This window comes from Mus caroli, chromosome 11 (genome assembly GCF_900094665.2).
Source record: "Mus caroli chromosome 11, CAROLI_EIJ_v1.1, whole genome shotgun sequence".
Classification (NCBI taxonomy): Eukaryota; Metazoa; Chordata; class Mammalia; order Rodentia; family Muridae; genus Mus; species Mus caroli.
This window is the reverse complement of record NC_034580.1, coordinates 20,381,483-20,401,001: the sequence shown is the minus strand read 5'-3', so window position 1 is coordinate 20,401,001 and position 19,519 is coordinate 20,381,483. Positions and strand designations below refer to the sequence as shown.

The 19,519-nt window shown below is 39.9% G+C and overlaps 2 pseudogenes; one reads left to right on the top strand and one right to left on the bottom strand.

The window, feature by feature from the left end:
* The window catches only part of LOC110304172, an 80,901-nt pseudogene that overhangs the window by 42,431 nt on the left and 18,951 nt on the right, over positions 1–19,519 (top strand).
* On the bottom strand, positions 6,771–6,920 carry LOC115032742 (annotated as a pseudogene).

Below are 19,519 nucleotides of genomic sequence, written 5' to 3'. Positions count from 1 at the left end.
GCAGACCCCTTTAGCTCCTTGGGTACTTTCTCTAGCTCCTCCATTGAGGGCCCTGTGTCATCTTATTAGATGCTGAAAAAGGCCTTTGTCAAAATACAATACTCCTTCAAGTTAAGAGTCATGGGGAGATCAGGAATTCAAAGAACATATCTAAACATAATAAAAGCAATATACAGAAAACCAACAGCCAACATCAAATTAAATGGAGAGAACCTTGAAACAGTCTCACTAAAGTCAGAGACAAGATAAGTTGCCTACTTTCTCCCTGTGTATTTAATATAGTACGTGAAGTTCTAGCTAGAGCAATTAGACAACAAATTAGTTCAAAGGGATACAAATGGAAAGGAAGAAAACAAGGTATCACTATTTGCAGATGATATGATAGTATACATAAGAGATTCGAAAAATTCTACCAGACAACACTGACAGCTGATAAACAAGTTCAGCAAAGTGACTGGATATTAAATTAATTCAAACAAATCAGTAGCCTTCATTTATACAAAGGAAAAACAGGCCAAGAAAGAAATTAGGGAAATAACACCTGTCACAATAATCACAAGTAATATAAAATAATTTGGTACAACTCTAACCAAGTAAGTGAAAGATTTGTATGACAAGTCCCTGAAGAAAGAAATTGAAGACCTCAGAAGATCGAAAGATCTTCCATGCCCATGGACTGATAGGATTAACATAGTAATAAATAGCCATCTTTCTGAAAGCAATCTACAGATTCAATGAAATCCAAAATTCCAACACAATTTCTCACAGACATGGAAAGAGCAATTCTCAACTTCATATGGAATAACAAGAAAACCAGGATAGTCAAAACAATTCTGAACAATAAACTTCGGGGAAATCATCAACCCAGACCTCAAGTTATGCTACAAAGCAATAGTGACTTTTTTTTTTTTAAAAAGTGTGGTATTGGCACAGAGACAGACAGGGAGATCAATGGAATAGAATTAAAGACCCAGAAATAAATCCACATACCTATAGATACTTTACCTTTGACACAGAAGCCAAAACCATACAGTGAAGAAAAGAAAGCATCCTCAACAAATGATGCTGGTCTATCTGGTGATCTGCATGTAGAAGAATGCAAACTGATGCATATTTATCACTTTGTACTAAGCTTACGTCCAAGTGGACCAAGTACCACTACTTAAAACCAGATACACTGACCATAATAGAAGAAAAAGTGGTAAATAACCTCAAATGCATTGGCACAGGAGAAAATTTTATGAAGAGAACACCAATGGCTCAGGCTCTTAGATCAACAATTGGCAAATGGGACCTCATTGAACTGAAAAGGTTCTGTAAAGCAAAGGACGCTGCCAATAAGACAAAACATCAACCTGCAGATTGAGAAAAAAATCTTTACTAACCCTACATCTGATAGAGGGTTAATATCCAAAGTATACAAAGAACTCAAGAAATTAGATTCCAGAAAACCAAATAACCCAATTTAAAAATATGCCTGGCAAACACAGAAGTGAATGGATGCTCACAGTCATCTATAAGATGGAACACAGGGCCCCCAATGGAGAAGTTAGAGAAAGCACCCAAGGGGGTCTGCAGCCCTATAGGTGGAACAACAATATGAACTAACCAGTACCCCCAGAGCTTGTGTCTCTAGCTGCATATGTAGCAGAAGATGGCCTAGTCGGCCATCAGTGGGAAGAGAGGCCCCTTGGTATTGCAAACTTTATATGCCCCAGTACAAGGGAATGCCAGGGCCAAGAAGCAGGAATGGGTGGGTAGGGGAGCAGAGCAGAGGGAGGATATAGGGAACTTTTGGGATAGCATTTGAAATGTATATAAAGAAAATATCTAATAAAAATAAATTAAGAAAAAGTAAACAGAGAATTCTTAACTAAGGAATCTCAAATGGCAGAGAAGCACTTAAAGAAATGTTCACTCCTGTCTGCCCCAATACCTGATCATGTTCCCCTTCCCCACTCCCCACCCACTGTCCCACCCAGGTCCCTCCCTCCCTCTGTCCCCCATGCTTGCTTTCCAAGTGAGATTGATGCACCCTTGCTTGGGCCCTTTGGGTTGGTTACCTTCATGAGTTCTGTGAATTGTATCCTGGGTATTCTGTACGTTTTTGACTAATGAGTACATACCATGCATGTCCTTTTAGGTCTGAGTTACCTCACTCATGATATTTTCTAGTTCCATCCATTTACCTGCAAAATTCATGATATCCTTGTTCTTACTAGCTGAATAGTATTCTATTGTATAAATGTACCATATTTCTGTATCCATTCTTCCATTGTGGGACATCTGGGTTGTTTCCAGCTTTGGGCTATCACAAATAAGGCCACTATGAACATAGGAGCACATAGCCCTATGGCATGGAGGGGGCATCTTTTGGGTATATGCCCAAGAGTGATATAGCTAGATCTTCAGGTAGATTTATTTCCAATTTTCTGAGGAACCTCCAGATTGATTTTCAGAACAGGTGTATAAGTTTGCAATCCCACCAGCATTGGAGGAGTGTTCCCCTTTCTCCAAATTCTCTACAACATGTGCTGTCACCTGAGTTTTTAATCTTAGCCATTTTGATTGGTGTAAGGTGGAATCTCAGGATCGTTTTGGTTTGCATTTACCTGATGACTAAGGGCTTTAAAACTTTCTTTAAGTGCTTCTTGACCATTCAAGACTCCTCTGTTGTGAATTCTCTGTTTAGTTTTATGCCCCATTTTTTAAAAATTGGGTTGTTTGGTTTTTTTGGAGGTTAGCTTCTTGAGTTCTTGAAGCCCTGAGGGCCAGCAGAAAGAATGAAATCAGGCAACCTCAGGAGGTAGGAAGTGATGGCGACCCTCTAGAATCCTCCAGAGACCTTTAAGGTGAGAGATGCTCAGGACTCAAAGGGAGGAACCTTGTATGAAATGCCCAACAGTGGGGAGAGGGAACCTGGAAAGTGCACTTTCAGTAGAAAGACATGGCACCAAGTGGAGGGATGGGGTTACCATCCCACAATCAAAAACTCTAACCCAGAATTGTTCCTGTCTAAAAGAATTGCATGGACAAAAATGAAGATGAGACTGGGGGAAAGGATGTCTAGTGACGGACCCAAATTGGAATTCAGCTCAGTAAGGCCTGAAGTTATTGCTGATGCTATGGTATGTGTACAGATAGGAACCTTACATGGCTGCCGTCTGAGAGGCCCAATAAGCAGCTGAAAGAGTCAGATGCAGATACCTACACCCAATCAATGGATAGAAGCTGGGGAGCGCTGTGGTTAAATTAAGAAAAGGCTGTAAGAAAGGCAACCCCATAAGAAGATCAGCAGTCTCAACTAACCTAGATCCCAAGATGTCTCAGACACTGAGCCACGATCCAGGCAGCATACACTAGCTGATATGAGCCCCTAGATACAAATACATCATAAGATTGCCTGGTCTGGCCTCAGTGAGAAAAGATGAACCTAACCCTGGAGAGGCTTGAGGCCTGGGGAGTAGGGAGGTCTGGCGAGGTAGGGGTGTCAGGGGAACATCCTCTTGGAGACAGAGGAGGAGGAATGTGATGAGGAAGTGTTGGAGGGTGGAACGGGAGGAGGATAATGACTAGATTGTAATAAAAGATTAAAGATAATTATAAATAAATAAATAATATTAAAACAAAAACAAAAGGAACAACCACAGAAAGAAATGTTCAACATCCTTAGTCATCAGGGAAGGAAAATCAAAACAACCCTGGGATTCTACCACACACAAATCAGAATGGCTATGATCAAAAACTCAAGAGACAGCAGATGCTGGTGAGGATGTGGAGAAAGAGGAACACTCCTCCACTGCTGATGGGATTGCAAACTAGTACAACTACTCTGGAAATCAATCCAGAAGTTCCTCAGAAAATTTAAAATAGTTCTACCTGAAGACCCAGCTATACCACTCCAGGGTATATAACCAAAAGATGTTCCACTATATTACAAGGACACATGCTCCCAATTGAGGCATGGGGTCACTCACTCATCTTCAAAAATTTTGACCCAGTATTGTTCCTGTCTATAATGCAGGAATGCAGGGACAAAAATGGAGCAGAGACTGAAGGAAAGGCCACCCACTGACCACCCCAACTTGGGATCCATCCCACAGAAAGGCACTAAACCCAGACACTATTACTGATGTTGTATTGTGCTTGCAGACAGGAGCAGCCTAGCATGACTGTCCTCTGAGAGGCTCTACCAGCAGCTGACTGATGCAGATGCAGATACTTATAGCCCAAACATATGGAAGAGTTAGGTGAAGCACTGAAATTGCTGAAAGAGATTGCAACCCAATAGGAAGAACAACAGTATTCACTAACCAGGTCCCTCACAGCTCCCAGAGACTAACTCACCAATCAAAGAGCATACATGTGCTGGTCAGTGGCCCCCACGACATATGTAACAGGACTGCCTTGTCTGCCAGAACTAGGAAAGTACGCCCTGAATCCTGTAGAAACTTGATGCCCCAGGTAAGAGGGATGCTAGTGGGATGAGGTAATAGTGGGTGGGTGACCAAAGGGGAGGGGAGAGAGGTGAATAACTCATGGTGGGGGAACCAGGAACAGGGGCAACATTTGGAACATAAAAAAAAATAATTAATAAAATTTGGTTTCAAATTAATAGTGAAATGTTTGTATAATGGTGAGTGGTCACGTGCATGTATAAGCAGATCATCTCACAGTCTTATTGTTCTAGAACCATGTTTATCAATCTGGGCTTTGTTCATGGAAGGGTACCCCTATAAACTCTACATAATTGCATTTAAGAATGAATCTCTTTGGTTGGGTACTTTATAGTCACATATTAGTGCGAATTAAATAAATTAGCAACTTAAAATTCAAATTAATAATACATGGGGGGTTGTACTGTCTACTAATATGTAGACTGTATTAGCAGAAACTAGCAATGGCTGCAAAACTGAGAGCACCTGGGTGTCCTTTGAAAATACCAATGTTTGCACATTATGCTACTCAGTTAGAATCTTATGGTATGGGGCTAAGAACTATAAAGATTCTTTGGGTGTTTCTAAAGTGGAACCTACTAAGAGTCACTTATCAAATGCTTAATGTAATTTTTAAATAAAAGAGAATAAAGATTAAACACTGCAAAAAAAAATTAATAAGAATAGGATTAAAACACAGAATCCAGGAACTTACTCAAAAGGACTGACCAGAAGAAACTCAACTATGAAAGTAGAAGTTGTCTAAAAAGGAGAAATGCTAAAGTATATGTTATTTTAACACCTTTTTCAAGAGAGAAGAGTAATTATGTTAAGATTGTTTGATATAGATTTCAGAGCATACTTATAAAAGTCATTTCAAAATATAAAAGAATCAACTCGGTATGAGGAAATGATTATCTTAAACATTTTTCACTTACTAACAGAACATTCACAATGTCAAAGCAAAACGTGGATAGAGAAAATGAGAAATAAACAAGAAATAGTTTTTTTAGTGTTTTTAGTAATTGCTAAAAAAAAAAAATGGGACAGGAAATTAGTGGAGATAGGGAACAGAGAAATTTAGTCAGACAATATGGCCTAGGAGACATTTACACAAAAATCGACCCAACAACAGAAACATTCATTCTAAAAATACAAAATATCACTCCATAAGCAAGGTGCTGCAGGAAACCGCTTTCACATAAGAAAGCTTATGAGGAAAAACTCACTGACATCCCCCTCCCCAAACCACACTTCATGGTAAAAGATTGAAATCCTCTTCTTAAAGGTCAAGATCCATAAAAAAAAAAGAACATGTTCACATCATATTAACATGATGCCACAAGTCACAGAACAAATTATCAAGGAAAACAACAAAAAGCTGTTAAACTTAAAATGAAGTAAAAGTATGTTTCTCATACAACATGATCCTATCCATAAACTCTCATACTAGCGCATGTGTGTGTCACAGGCACTGTTAGAACAAATAACCACATTCAGTAAATAAAAATGCATCTATTATATAATACTTTCATGCCACATCTGTGTATATGAACAAATGAATTGAAAGTGAGACCTTAAAACTAACATTTTTACATCTATGTCTATTGCTGCAAAATGTACAGTAGTCAAGAGGTTGCTCATACATCCACCAGAAGAAGGTTGTGATGGCTTGGTATGAAATGTTGCCCACATGTTTAGGTATTGGGGAGGCAATTTGATCCTGAGGGCTCTGATTTCTTCAATCTCTTACTTTCCTGATGGATTCACAATATGATGGCCCTAAAAGAGGCCCTGAAAAGTAGGAGGTTGGGCATTGTTGGAGGAAGTGTGTCACAGGAGGGGCTTGTCTTTGTGGGCTTCCATCTTGCTCTCATCACTTCTGGTGTTCTTTCCACTGTTTCCTGTCAGCCCTGGTGTTAGCATGGTTCCCCTTACCCTCTATTGCATTGACAAACTGAAGCCTCTGAAACTTGTGGAAATTTTTCTTTCTTCCAGTGGTAATTTCAGCCCAGGATTTGATTCCGGCAATAAAAACATCTAGCACAGTAAAATAAAATAAGTTACACGCCTCTAAAATAGAAGGGAATTCTGACATGTGCTTAGTCATAGAGCTGCGAGTGCATTAAGAGAAACAAGCCAGCCCAAAATGACGAATACTACATAATCTCATTCAGAGATTTCCATAGCAGTAAAGATCATAAAAATGTGAAGCACACTAATAGTGGCCAAAGACTTGGTTGATGAGGGGTAGGCACTGGAGTTGTCTGATAAGTATAGACTTAATTTTGCAAAATAAAGTTCTGGAGATTGATTTGGAAAGCAATATGACCTTGCTTGACAACACTAAACTATATACTTAGAAATAGTTGAGATTTTAAAAAATGACCAAGGTAGTTACCAAGGCAAAGCATTTTCTAGACTATAAAATGGATCTTAAGTAAAAATTTACACTTGATCCTAGCCAAAAGGCCAAGAAGTGATTAAGTAAAAATTTAAACACTTTGTCAAATCAGATAGGCCTGAAAAATTTGTGAAAACTTGTAAGAATAGATCATATTTCATTCATTTGTTTGTTTGTTTCCATCCCAAATGCTACTGCACCTCCTGCTCCCTCCATTACAGAGTCTCTCACCTATCTCCTCTGAGATGGTGCAGCCCCCTTGGGTATGCCCCTCAGCCTGGCATATCAAGTCTCTGCCAGATTAGTTGCATCCTCGTTTTTGTTTGTTTTAAGAGATTTTTATTAGATATTTTCTTTATTTACATTTCAAATTTCATCCCCTTTCCTGGTTTCCCCTCCGAAAACCCACTATCCCATCTTCCTCACACTGCTCACCAACTGTCTTAGTTAGGGTTTTACTGATGTGAACAGACACCATGACCCAGGCAAGTCTTATAAAAAAAAAACAAAAACATTTAATTGGGGCGGGCTTACAGTCTCAGAGGTTCAGTCTCATCAAGGTGAGAGCATAGTAATATTCAGGCAGGCATGGCACAGGCAGAGCTGAGAGTTCTATGTCTTCATCCAAAGGCTGCTAGTGGAAGACTGACTTCCAGGCAACTAGAGAGAAGGTCTTAAGCCCACACCCACAGTGACACACCTACTCCAACCATGTCATACCTATTCCAACAAGGCCACACCTCCAAATGGTGCCACTCCCTGGTCCAAGAATATACAAACCATGATATTCCACTCCCTGGCCCCCATAGACTTGTTCAAGCACATGAATCTATGGGGGTGGCAACAAAGTTTTCATAGTCTATAGCAGTCTCAACAATGTTAAAAGTCCAAAGTTCAAGATTCATCCAATCACCTAACTGTAATCCCCAAAGAAATACAGGAAACCAGCTGGGCAAACTCCAAACTCTGCATCTCCAACTATCAACCATGGAGATGGTTGATGTCAAAGCAGTCTTCAGATCTCCACTCCTTTTTCATCTTTGTTGACTGCAACAACTGTTTTCTTCTGGACTGGTTCTACTCCCAGCTTTTCTCAGCATGTATCCCATGACTCTGGCATCTTTAACATCTTTGAGTCTCCAAGGCAATTTCAATGTTACAGCTTCTTGTTTCAGTGTCTAGGATTCCACTTGATCTTTTGGGCTCCTCCTAAGGGCTTGTATCACTTCTCCAGCTTTGCCCTATGTAGTACTCTAAGCTCAGGTTGATCCACTCCACTACAGCTGCTGTTCTTGGTGATCATCCCATGGTACTGACATCTCCAATACACTGGGGTGTTCCACTCCAACTAGGCTTCACCAATAGCCTCTCATAGGCTCTCTTCATGGTGCCAAGCCTCAAATCCTTACATGACTCTCCTTCAGTCCTGGTCCATCAATTTCAGCTGAGGCTATACCTTCTCCAATGGCCTTCCATGACTTCTCACAGTGCCAAGTCTCAGCTGTTCCTCATGACACCTTCATGCCTTCAAAAACAGTACCACATGGGTGATTCTTACATATTACCAAGTCCAGCCACAGCAGGAGGTACAACCTTGGCTATCTCTGGAACACAGCTTTTTTGTGCTCCCAGAAAACACTTCCCAGAAGATTTCACCTCAGTGATGCTGGTCTCTTCTTAATCACTGTTAATTTCTTAGCTCCAGCTAACCAGCATCAATTGTCCCAGTTGTTCCTTCCATTCTTAACTCTAGAGTCCGAGCCACATGGCTGAAGCTGCAGAGTTCTGCTGCTTGCAGGAACTAGAACATGACCTGATTATACTATTACATTGTCACTGGCTTTCTGTTTTACAAATCCTTCACTGCCTAAGCTTGGCTATCCTGAATCTTGCTCTGTAGATTGGTCTTGAACGCAGAGATCAGCATGCCTGTCTCCTGGGATTAAAGGTGTGTACCACCATGCCTGGATCTAAATTTAGCTGGGTAGGATCTTGCCCCAAGGTCCCACTCCTTTAATATGTTATCTCCTAGAACACAGGATTTTGCTCCATTTCACTTCCTGGTACCCCTTTAATACTCAAACCATATATTTTATATTTTTTCCTTTCTACGATTGCTATGCTTGTTCAAACTTCTCTTCATGAGACTTAACCAGAGAATAAAGTCTCTGCTGGGCTTTTTTGAAACTTCCTTTGTCAATGTAATTAATCTGAGTCTCTTCACCTTAACCTCAGGCAGACTTTTCAGACAAGGGCAAAAAGTAGCCACATTCTTCACCAAAATACCACAAAAACAGTCTTTATGCCACATTCTGAAATTCTTCTCCTTTGAAATCTCTTGGGCCAGGTCAACACAGTTCAAATTACTCCAAACAACAAAGTCTTCCATATTCCTACTAGGATGATCCATTAAGCCCCATTTAAAGCATTCCACTGTGTTCCAAATTCAAAGTCCCCAAATCCACATTTTTTCAAATAAAAGCATGGTCAGGCCTATCACAGCAATACCCCAGTCCCTGGTACCAACTTCTGTCTTAGTTAGGGTTTTACTGCTGTGAACAGATACCATGACCAAGGCAAGTCTTATTAATAAAAAGCAACATTTAATTGAGGCTGGCTTACAGTCTTAGAGGTTCAGTCCATTATCATCAAGGTGAGAGCATAGCAGTATCCAGGCAGGCATGGCACAGGCAGAGCTGAGAGTTCTGTATCTTCACCCAAAGGCTGCTAGTGGAAGACTGACTTCCAGGCAACTAGGGTGAGTGCCTTAAGCCCACACCCACAGTGACACACCTACTCCAACCAGATCACACCTATTCCAACAAGGCCACACCTCTAAATGATGCCACTCCCTGGTCCAAGAATATACAAACCATGACACCAACCTACCCACCCCCACTTCCCTGTCCTAGCATTCCCCTACACTGAGACATTGAGCCTTCACAGGACCAAGGACCTGTCCTCCCATTGATGACCGACAAGGCTACATATGCTACATATTCGGCTGGAGCCATGGGTTCCTCCATGTGTACTCATTGTCTGGCCTCAACATAAGAGGATGCATACACACCAACCAAGGAGTAGGCGCATCCTCTTATATTGAGGCTAGACAAGGCAGACATGGAGGCTGAGCTGCATGTGTGCTACATTGATCACATGTTCTTGTTTGATATTTCCTTTCTATATATTTTTATCCTGTCAAAATTCATCTATTTTTCTTCAAGTTTCTAAATTTTATGCCATATAATTTTCTTTATTATTCTCTTTATTATTTAAACACTGACAGTATCTGTATTGTATGTTCATTCCTAGTTGGTACTTTGTGTCTTTCTTCCCCTTTGTAATCAATACAACTTGTGGCTTTTGCATTCTCTATTGAAGAATGATCATTTGGCGGTTCTAACCATTGTCATTAAATATTCAAAGTGTACACACTAGGTTTTGCTCTTATGTTTATTGTTTTTTTTTTCTTTGCTATTCTAAAACTACCAGATACAGCCTTTTCCCCTTTAAATAATATGCCATGTTTCTTTCTAATCACATTTTTGGTAGCACCTCTAATGTCATGGTAGATGTTATTTTTTGTTGCACTACAGATATTGTTTGTATTATTTCCAATGTGATTTCTCAATGCAATAACTATTAAGGATATTAGCTAATTACAAGCAGTTGGCAGTTGTCTTTTCAAGAGACTATTTTTGTTGATACATAGGGTTTTTTTTTATTCTATTTATATAATATATTCTGTAAGATTTCAATTATTTGAAAATTTACTTGCTTTGCAAACTATTGCATTGGTCAACTTGATCTATGCTGTCTGTATATGTAAACATAAGCTGTTGGGGATGGGTTGTGGTTGTTGTATGGTACTGGGTATATCTCATACCATTGAAATGGAATTACACAATTAAATGCTAAATTATGATATGTTTTAGCATAATAAAAAGTACATTATTGGACATAGTATTCAGTATGTGTTCCTTAGGACAATTGAGTGTACATGCTATTCATCATTCTCCCTCCTTATTAACTGTTGGCCTTCATGTTCTATTCATTACTTTTCAATTATGAGTTCTTGACTCCTTTGCATGTTGTGGTTTGATTGATTTGTCTCCCATAGTCTTTGGAATTTGAATACTTGTTCCCCAGTTGGTGGCCTTCTTTGGCTGGTTCTAGGACATGTGGTGTGGCCTTGATGGAAGAAGTGTATCACTGGAGATGACTTTGAGGTTCAAAAGCCACATGACATTCTCAGTTTGCTCTGTAGGATTTCTGCTTGTAAGTCACGACAGGACAGGAGCACTCAGCTTGCTCTTCAGCTCTTCAGCCATCACTGCTGTCTCACATGGACTGACTGCAAGTTCAAGTAAACTTTTTTCCATGGGTTATTTTGGTCATGTTGTTTTATCACAAAAATAGAAAGGTAATCAATACAGTTGTCCTTTAAATTGGTTGATGCACATTCAGGGCTGTTACTAGGTGACTATAGCTTTGGAACTGTGCTATCTTTGCAAAAAAATTATCTTTTCATTATAATATATCCATTTTCATTTCTCATAATATTTTTGCTTTAAAATCTTCTTTAGCATTAATTTGGCTATATTTGCATTCTTATGGTTGATGTTTTCCTATGTTTTTAAACATTTTTCAGTTTGGGCAAGGTACTAGGTTTGGAACCCAGAGCCCTGAACCTTCTGGGAAAGCACTCTATTTCAGCACCTCTGTATGATAAGACCATGCGTTGGAGTCGCATCTTGACAGCAGCACATGGTTCGATTTTGTCACTTCTCTGAGCTGAGAATTTACAAGACTACTTCGTTTAATCCGTGATATTTACTAGAGTAGCTGATGTGCTTGGGTTTAAAGCTGTGCTTTTTACTTTCCCTATCCTGCCATGTTCTGTTTTCTATATTCTTTTGCTATTCATTCCCTCTTTTCTTATAGGCTATGTATTTTACTTAGACCATTCTCATTATCTCTCTATCCATTCTTTTAATGAAAGTGTTTGTATCTAGCCGGGCAGTGCTGGTGCACGCCTTTAATCCCAGTACTTGGGAGGCAGAGGCAGGTCGATTTCTGAGTTCAAGGCCACCCTGGTCTACACAGTGAGTTCCAGGACAGCCAGGGCCATACAGAGAAACCTTGTCTTAAAAAAAAACTAAAAAATAAGAGTGTTTGTGTTTTATTTAAGACTATCTAGAAATAAAAATACACAGTCATGACTTATACTGTTGTCTAAGTTTAATTCACACTTTTCATTTTTCCCAAATTATTCAGGGACCTCACAACACTTTAATTCTATCATTTTCTCCAATGTATCTGCCACTGTTATAGTGCATTTTAATTATATGTACAGATGCTTTCTAGTTTATGATGGAGTTACATTCTAATAAATCCATTGTAAATTGAAAATATTGTTAAGATGAAATAGACTTAATACAACAAGCCCTCAGAACATGATAGCTTAGCAACATAGCTGAGCACTTTCTAGTCATATGACTGACTGACAGCTTCAGCTTCCTGCTGCTGTCCAGTATCATGCAGAGTCTTGCCATAGATCCCTAGTCTTGGAACTCTTCAGCATCAAAGTGCACTTTCTATTAAACATTAGTTTTATATTTTTGTAAAGCTGGACACCCTTAAGTCAAACCATTGTAAGACAGACTGTATTTATTTAGCCTCCTCAAATGGCACTATTATTTATATAATTCAGACTCATTTACATTTATCCACACTCCTATACCTTTTACTTCTATATTCTCAACCTTCAGTCTGAAATTATCATAGGATAGTTCTGCTTTTCTGTATTATAGATCTATGGGAGTACCTTCTCTGTTTTACTTATCTGAAAATATATTTCATTATGTCTTCATTTTATAGGATAATTTTGGTGGGCACAGAATTCTACATTGCTGTTATTTGAGTCCATGTACTCCTGGCTTCTACTGTCACTGATGGAAAATTGGTTGTTGGGTTCTTTTTGCTTTCATCAGAGTAATGTCACATGTAACTTATTCTACTTCATGCTCAGAGTTCACATTATTTCATAGGTGTCTTGCTACAATTTGAAGGAACATCAGACATTCTCCTTTACTATACTGCTTTTACTCAGTCTTTCCTCTTCTTTCCTGGTTCTCTTCTGCTTCACTGGTTAGACATTTCTTCTGCATCTCTTCCACATCTTCTTTCATTTATTGCTTTCCATTATACAAGCTTCATTTGAATACTTTATTCTGAGATATTCTGAAGTAATCCTCTATCCCACAGTGTCTATTTATTGCCTATTCTTTGAGCTCTTATCATTATTATATTTATCAGTTCTAGAAATATTTACTTACTAAAATATTTGATGTATCCTCCCAAATATACAATCATCTCTTTTTTATTCTTGGCAATAAGAACCATACATGATCATTTTAAAAGTAATGTCTGATAATTCTATTACATTGATATTACATTTTGGTGTGTTTATAAAATATATTATTTCTCTTAATTTGTATCATATTGCTTAATATGTTATATGTCAGGATATCTTTATTTGCTTCACAACACCATATATAGAAAACATTGCAGTAATTTCAGGACTAGGATACAAAATGTCCTCTTAAGAAGATTTGCATTTGCCTTTGAGGGACACAGGTCACCTCATTGCAATAAGACCTTAAGGTGGTTTGGAACTGGGCTTTAAAAGCCCCTGTTCATTGATACAAAATTAACTTTATCTTGATCCAACTGCAAGCTTGGTGCTTCCACCACTTCATACTTTTTGGCAATCCATGAACACAATTTCTACATCAGCCCTATGAAACTGCCAAGAGCCTCTTTTAAGAGTTCTATAGATTCCACTAAGGAAGCTCCTCCAAGACTGGGTTTATCTACCTTGGTTCCAAGATACCCACAAGTCTGGCTCCTATTAACTTGCACTGCCAACTTAGCCCTGTTCTGATTTTCAATAGATTCTTGTTACAGCTTTTTCCCTACTTGTTCTAAATAGTGTGAAAGCTATTCAGTTTATTTAGTCTTCCTTACAGAAACCAAAACTCTCAAGAACAGATTTCAGACATATACCACCACCACCATGACAAGCTGACAAGAGAAAGTTTAATGGCATAGAGTGTTCAGGGATGGCAGAGGGCTGACTGCAGATAGTGGTGTAGTCATGAATAAGAACACGAAGCTCACTGTCTTGTTATTATTTCTGTCATGAATGCTTCATTTTGGATGGTGTATAAGTGCATAATATTACACTCAAGAATGATCTCTATAGCTTCAGATGTCTATTCTAACCATATAGAAGCTATTGAGATGTATAGAATGTAGATCTGGCTAATCTGAGTGAGGTTCGTTTTCTTTGCAATGTATTTATATAAAGCTTATAAAGCAATGTTTACTTTAAAAGATGGCCACCTATTCTCTTTTCTTGACTAAATGCATTCTTCTTCTCTGTACCTAGTCACATAATGACAAGGGCTATATGATGGGTCACTCTAGAAGCATAATCAACTGAGGGTCTAAGAATTTCCCTTTTCTTAGAAAGCTAAATCTTAATATGAGGTAAAATACTCTTATAGGCAAATCATGGAGAATGTTGATTTTTGTGAGTCTAAGATCTTTGAATGGTCTAATCTAGTTGCTTAAATAAGACCGCATCTATACTCAGGTCTCTCTTTCTAAATGCAGTCCTTTGACTACCTTCTATCTGCCAGACACTGAGACAGAAATATAACATAGACTAAAATAGACCAAGTCCCTGTTCTCATCCAGCAAAAGACTTAGGAGAGGAATCAGATTTCAGTCTCTAACTATCCCTAGCATATATAGAAGGAACTAGACTTTGATATGCTCCACTTGCCCATCCTTTTGTGCAATTACTTCACTACAGCCATGCTTAAAGGTTGTAGCACTGAATAAAGCATTGGGAACAATGTTTTGTATAAGACAGAAAGTGCCAGCTATAGTGGGCCACAAAATAAACAGAAGTATAATGTGTGTTCTAAAACAACATATAAGGGAATCAATTCATTTTGCACAGTTCCAATAGACATCTTGAAGAAAATGATACTTGTTTAGAGATGGGAAGAAATGAGAGTAGTCAGGTTCCGAGTGGGCATGGAGGAAGATCCTGTGTAAAGAACCTAGGTGATAGACCTTGGTTCATACTTCCATACAAAATGGACAAGAAGGGGACAAGAATGGGTAATGCATGGGAATGTTTTCCCCTCTAGCCTGTTTACTGTCTGTTGCATTCTCTAGTTTCTTATCACTGGGAATGCTGGAGTATCTTGAGCAGAGAGGGAATGATACACTTGAAAATGCTTGGGGCCACCAGCCCCTGCCCCATTATTGTTTGCATCAAGATAGCTTATGGTACCAAGCAAGAGTCTGGATAGTGAGGAGCCTGGCAGCTTTGCTCAGCTATTCTCAGCCACTGACACAGCTTTTTCCTCTAAAATTTGAGATGTATTTCCATGTTAAACTTCTTAAAATGTGAGGGGGAGGGATGGTTCAAGTTGAGAGAGGGAGGGAGAAGAGGACCAAAAATGATTGCACATTGAAATAAGTGTGCTACTTGAGAAAATTATAAGTGCCTAAAAACAGGAATCTGTAATGAAAGTACCCTCCGAAGCAGAACTGGAGCGCCGCTGATCTGATGCTGACACACAATAAACCAGCCTACTAAACCCGAGTGAAGACTTAGATTTAATAAGATGGGTGGTGTACAAAATAAGTGCCAACTGATTATTAAAGATCTTTTTATTGAGGATTTACAACTATGTCATCAAGTAGCTGAACAGTATTCAGGTGTAATAAGACCCATATGAGAAACTTAATTTAAAGTATTTCAAAGAACTCAAAACACTATTACAAACAGACCATGAAAACTTAGGAAATAGATAAGCAAAGAGGCAAAAAATATCCCATCAAATTATTGTCAATTGTGGGGGTAGAGGCAGTGAGGGAGGACAAAATATCATTTCCATATGACTCAACTAAATAGCTATTCAAAGGCGCCATAGCATGACAGAACTGCACACCACTATGTAGATTTGCCCTCTCCTAGGAGCTGACTATACCTCCCTTCTTTCCTTTGGAAAGAAAATTAGCTTTTTAATGTGAATTCTCTGTGGTAAAGAAACCTTTGAATTTGTTAGAAAATGGCCTTGCAAAGTAGAGTGAGCTGAGTAACGAGTCCTTGTGATCCCCCTCTCCATCTAGAATGTCACTGAGGAAGCACTGGTAAGAAAGGGAAGAAGAGAGGAGTGGGGCATGAAGATGTGACAGACAAACAGAAGTAGAGAGGAGGCCAGGTGATGGTATTCCAGACAGGAGGAGAAACTGAGTCATTTGTTGAACTACAGGGCTGAATGGCTTCCCTCACACATATGGCATGGAACAATTTACTCTGAATGTCTGAAGCTCCATCAGGTCCCTCATGGTAGCTAGTAAGCTAAGATCCAAGACCGCTAAGCTCCCTGTGAGTTCTATAGTCCTTCACTCTGTTCTCATACTGGTCCTAGAATGCTGACTATAAGAAATGCTTTCCAGAGGAATAGGACATCTTTGGAATCTGAGAATAAGGGAGGAGCTTAGGTCCTGGGCGATCCTCTGAGACATTTGAAGCTTCCCTCAGCCTTACTGTTTGACAGGTAGAAAAGGATTACTACTCAGTCACACTGATGACAGGATTCTACTCACATCTGGTTGTGGGACCAGACCTGAGCAGTTCAGTGTGAGGCTGCCAGGTTAACTTGTTAGACTAGCCACACAGGCTGGATGTCTTCTGTAAAGGGAATGAGTGGGCACAGCAGTGTTCTAAGATAGGGAGACCAAGAAACTTGGCTGGGGAAGTGTGACGAGAAAAGCTTGATGATCTATTGCTATCACAGGCAAAGAAAGTATCTCAGAGAGCAAGCAAAAGGGGATACAAAATTCCACTATTGACAAATGTTACCATTTATACTTCAAATTTTAGATACCTTGTCCTTGGTCACAAGTGACATCAAATTTGTCCCTAAAATAACTACCCTTTATATCCTTGTTACTCAAGGCTGTAGGTTAAGATATCTTGCAGCCACTCATAAATCTGAGCTCCTTTAGGACCTGTTGGTAGCCCCCCTCACCCCAGTTGACACTGAACAGCCCCTTCTTCCCCCCAACAAATGCTATGGGGAGGGGTAAAAAATATATAATTAAAATATGCAAAGCCATCCTTCAATTTCCATAGAAAATTACTCATGTCAGCTAGGAAGAAAATGAGAGCAAAAGAATACCAAGAGAAAAATGAAGGAGAAGGGGAAAATGTATGCCTCCATCTCTTCTCATCTCTGCTGTGTTTCCCTAGCCAAGATCACAGCAGTTCTATGCTGTAGAGGGACATCCGTCAACGCTAATCAATACATGTGGTGTTAGTCATGGATGATAAATTTGAAAGGGATTATAACTGTAAACAGTGATCGATAGAGACTTGCTGGAGGAGACAGAGAGGAAAAAACAACCTTAAAATGTTACATGGTTAATAAAGTAAGGAGGAGAGTTAGTCTTAAACAAAACTCCAAGGAAGCCACAGAGCACCTACTTCCTTCTCATAGATGGGACTGAGAGTGGGTGAACAGTCCTCCCCAGACCATCTCACAAGTCAATCACTACTAAAAGGCTGCATTATTAATTCACAGTACATTTGTGATTCTTCTGGTTGGAAGGCACATTCTCCATTATCATTTGGTTGAAGATTTGTTCCTGGATCTGAGCTGGCATCACTCAAAGCCCCCAGAGTATAGCTTGCCCTTTCCCCACACCACCCCCCTTCCCTCCTGTCTCTTCTCCCCTCCACAGATTTCACCACCGCAGGCACATGACTGAGCAGTGCATTCACAGGAGTGACATTCCTTTCTGCAAACAAATATATCCTGAATCCAAGCAAAGGGGAGAAAAAATGCAGGGAGCCTCTGCTGCTCACCCACAGATGAATGGAACTATCCGTCTTGTCACCAGAGGTCAGATGGAAAGGTTACTTGGAGTCTATACCTTACCTTCTCTGCTGATGTTAGCAGGCAAGTTCTTTAAAAACAAAGGAAAATAAAGGAAAAAAAAAACAAAAAACAAAAAACACCCAAATCCTACCCCATCTAATAGGAACTCTAGAACCCTTCTGAGACCATGTCTTCTCACCACCTTTGAAGCCTCAGCTCCAGGCCTGACACCGATTTTTTTTCCAGCTGACCTTTCAGTGTCCTTTCTGCCAGAGTGTGTAAACCATAAGCTGATATATGAAGGCAATTTTTAGTGGTGCCACTTGTATCTGAGCGATTGCACACACTTTACTGTTCTGGCCTGCCACCCTTTCCACTTTTCCAAGATCTCTCTATTTTCTTTTAAGGGAACTGCACCAGAGGTGAAGGCAAGTTTAACTGCTTCAAGACATTGACAGCCACAAGCACCTGTTTGGGCGATACACGACTGGCCAATGCTCAACTGCAAAGCTGAGGTACCTCTGCTGCTCTAGGGGTGGGGTCAGCATGGCAAGAGAGATGTGGACAGAGATAATACCCACACATCTATCCATCCCCATAACCCCTCGCCCTCAGCTACAGCCAGACTTGATAGGTATCAAAGCCACAGCCTCATCTAAGACTCAAAGGGCACAGAGTCATTTTCTCCATAAATTCTTAGAGCTGGGACCCTGGGGACTTCCTCAGGCAGAGTTCAGAGAGAATCAGGGGACATGAGATAACTGAGAGGAGACATCAGCTGGCAGGGTCATATAGAGCCTCTATGCTCTTCCACCCTGCCATTGTCACTACTCTCTCAGAAGCCAGGGCTGTCTTTGTGTGTAGAGCTGCAACTTCAGTCCTGCTAGACTATGGTCTATGCCTGGACTCTACATTCTAAGGGGGACACCAAGAGTTCACTCTCATTTCAAGCTGAGAAGAAAAGCTTCAGAAACAGTTTCACACAGTGTGCCATAGAGCCAGCCCTTCCATTGTCAATGTGAATCAAAGAATCATATGGTTCAATGCTCAAGGAGCCCCATCAAGAATATTGTGGCCATTTCAAGTAAGACTCAAGGTCATTCCCAACTACCTGTTCCCAGTGTTCCAAAAGACTATGTGCCCCAGCAGCCATTGAGGATGACTCTTGGGAGATCTTCACTGGACTCTTCATCCTAGGCCTGTGTATCTTAACCATATATGGGGAGTAAAAGGATTTACTACTAAGGTTTTAAGATGGAAAAAACCTTTTCAACCTATTTGTTCAAGACTAGTCCTCATTCACTTTGATTACTCTATCTTAGCTTGAGCTATAAGGAAAGGAAGGAAATACAGAGTGCCTTTATAAATTATCCAGTCTGAAAACTTATCCCTGCCCCAGACTGCCAGGTCATGAAGTCATATGATAATGACAGATTATTACAAAGCTGCACCCCTTTCTGATGCAAGATTCTTGGGAGGTGGTTCTCAAATTTTGTGTAGACATTTGGGGTTGCTTTTTGCACAGAGAAGCTGTCCACAATAGGGGTGACAGAGAAGAAACAATGAGAAGTGGGAGCCAGTCATGCCAGAGTAGGACAGGCTAAAACCAGTTGAGAAAATGGACAAGTGTCACATGCCAATATCATCACATGTGGAACAGCAGAGGGATTCTAGTGTCTATAAACAACTCCTTCCCATATTTTCTGGCC